Raw genomic sequence first — 2,526 nt, 5'->3', positions numbered from 1 at the left:
CAACAAAACTTGAATGAGGGTGCAAGTTTGAAATGCCTCAAGTTGCTTTCGTACCTTCCCTAGGTACTGCGCCATCTTCAAATGTTTTGCCATATACTTCCCAATAGTCTGGTTAGTGATTAGTTAGGAATAAAAATGAATTACAAGCTTTTTCACCGCCAAGTCTTTTGCCATTTAAAGGCATGCCAGTAAGGCTTCTTAATCTGCTTCATTATTGGATGCTTTGAAGCGTATAATTATTGCCTGCTCGAGCATCGAACCGTCTGGGTGACAAGGACCATGCCTGTTTCTGAGCCCTTGTAGTTGGATGCATTGTCGACGTTTAAATGCCAAAAGTCTTCATCAGGTGAAGCAAGCATGGCTAAGGCGTGCTTGGTTGCCTCCGAGGCATTGTTGGGTTGCTTTGTTGTGTTGCTTAGGCTGGGCGTGAATGTGAGGTAGGGAGCTGTGGGGCTAGGGCCATGTTACACGCATCAAGAGATGCTCAACTGTCGGTATTGGGCCACTCTAGAGCTGAATTATAGAGTAAGGGTCGGCTGGGGCTGTGTGACACGCAGGAAGAGGTGGTGCTCAACTGCTGATACGTGTTGCTCCTATGTAGAATCTTTTGGGGCAACGAGGAGAAAACTTACTTTCGAATGTGTCATTCTAGTGTTTTTCTGCCCTTGGTGTACCTTTTGGGTTGAGTTATTGCGTTCATTAGAAAACTTTACATCCATTAATGTATGCGCCTTTATTGTCACTGGTCTAGATTGAGCAGAATAGTTCGTCATAAGGATGAATGCTTGCGTCTGAAGGTATAAATTGAGCTTCCGAGTTGCAACAACTGTTGCCAAAGTTAGCTTTTGAATTTTTGGTAGCTGGTTTCTCCATTGAGAAGAGCTTTTGAACTGTGGAATATAGGTAGTCGGGCCCTCAGCTCTTCTCGTATGAGGGTAAAGCTTATTGTTACTTCAGATACCTTTAAGCATGTAAATATAAGTCCTCCATTGCTTCCAGTTTGGATAGTAGAGAGGTGATGTCGGATACTTCTTCAAGTCCTTGAATGTGCATCAGCAAACCTCATCCCAAAGTGCATGCTTCTCTGCCATAGCGAAAAAGTCTACCAAAGTTAAATCTTCTTTCATGATCAATTTTCTGAACAGTGGATAGTCTATTGGAAGTCCTTTTTGGAAGGCTGCTCTAGCTATTAAGTCGTTACATTCAACTATCTTTGCCTTCTCTATTTTGAACCTCTTAACATAGTTGCCAAACGACTCCTTTAGGTTTTTCTTGACGTTGAACAAGCGGTCGAACTTCTTCTTGATCGAGCGATAAGATGAATATTCTTTGGTGAAAACCAAAGAAAGTTCGTTCAAATTCTGGATAGATCATGGCAGTAAGGTGTAGAACCAATGTTGCGCCTCGCCTTGTAGAGTGGTGGCGAATATCTTGCATGAGATTGTCGTTGTTATAGAGGATCATTGCGCTTTGGTAATGTTTTAGGTGTCTCTCCAGGTCTCCATCTCTTTTAAAGGATGTGAAATGTGGCATGTTGAACTTGCGTGGAAACTCTGCTTGCTCAATCTCATCCATGAAGGGTGACTTACTTATGTTGGTCATGTCCCGTCGTAGTTCCTCGTCAGTGACCTCGTTGAGTTGGAAATCACGCAATCGCTCGGTCAATAGCCTCTATACTTCTTCCTGAATTTGCCTTTGTTAGGGTAGTAGAGCTCTCGGCTACCCTTCGTTATGACCTGCTGTCTAGGTTACTCTTCCATGTGTTCAACTTATCTATGCTACGGCTGCGGTGCATGTGGTATGTTCCCAGAAGGCAAGTGAGTTCTTCGCAGGCTGCCGGTTGAACTTGAGTAGGATTAAGTGATTGTTCTCTCAGTCCGTCATGATGCCTACTCCTATGTGAGGTGGATAATGCTCATTGTGGACCTAGCCGCAAATGAGCACTTCGCCTAGAAGGTTGCTCATGTTAATTATCGGAATGTGACCCCAACCGTGAATGTATGTTCGTCCGTGAGCTTAACCGATAGTGTACGCTCATCCGCACTAAGACGAGAGTATACGCTATCTCGGTGGCCTAGTCAGGAGTGCACACGGCCATAACGCTTGGTTCGTGACTGGTCGAGTGGCTGCTTGCCCGGACGCTGCTAGAGAGGTTTATCATATCCCCTTGTCCTACTTCGGGACACCTCGTCTGGAGCACATTGCATCTCGGTGTGCTGCAAGAGCTAATTCATCAAGGTCGTATGCTGTGCAAGGGCGCTTGTCAACTTTATTATTTGTCTAGACAAGTGTTGTTCGCCATTTGGGTTGGAAGAGCATGGACGATATGAATCTTCTTGAGTAGCGGAAGTGTAATAAACTCTGGGTGTGAGATTTGAGTTGGGAAATGTCAAATCTGTGAAGAAATTGGGTGAAAATGCCCCCGATTCAATCGTCGGTCCAGAAATCTAAAGTCAGGACGGTTAAACCAGTCTTGGACCTATTTGGATACTTGGAAAGCCTCGGGCGTGGGCTGGATCTTGGATC

This window comes from Malus sylvestris, chromosome 4 (assembly GCF_916048215.2).
Source record: "Malus sylvestris chromosome 4, drMalSylv7.2, whole genome shotgun sequence".
Classification (NCBI taxonomy): Eukaryota; Viridiplantae; Streptophyta; class Magnoliopsida; order Rosales; family Rosaceae; genus Malus; species Malus sylvestris.
The sequence above is the reverse complement of the archived record's forward strand: the minus strand, read 5'-3'. Positions refer to the sequence as shown.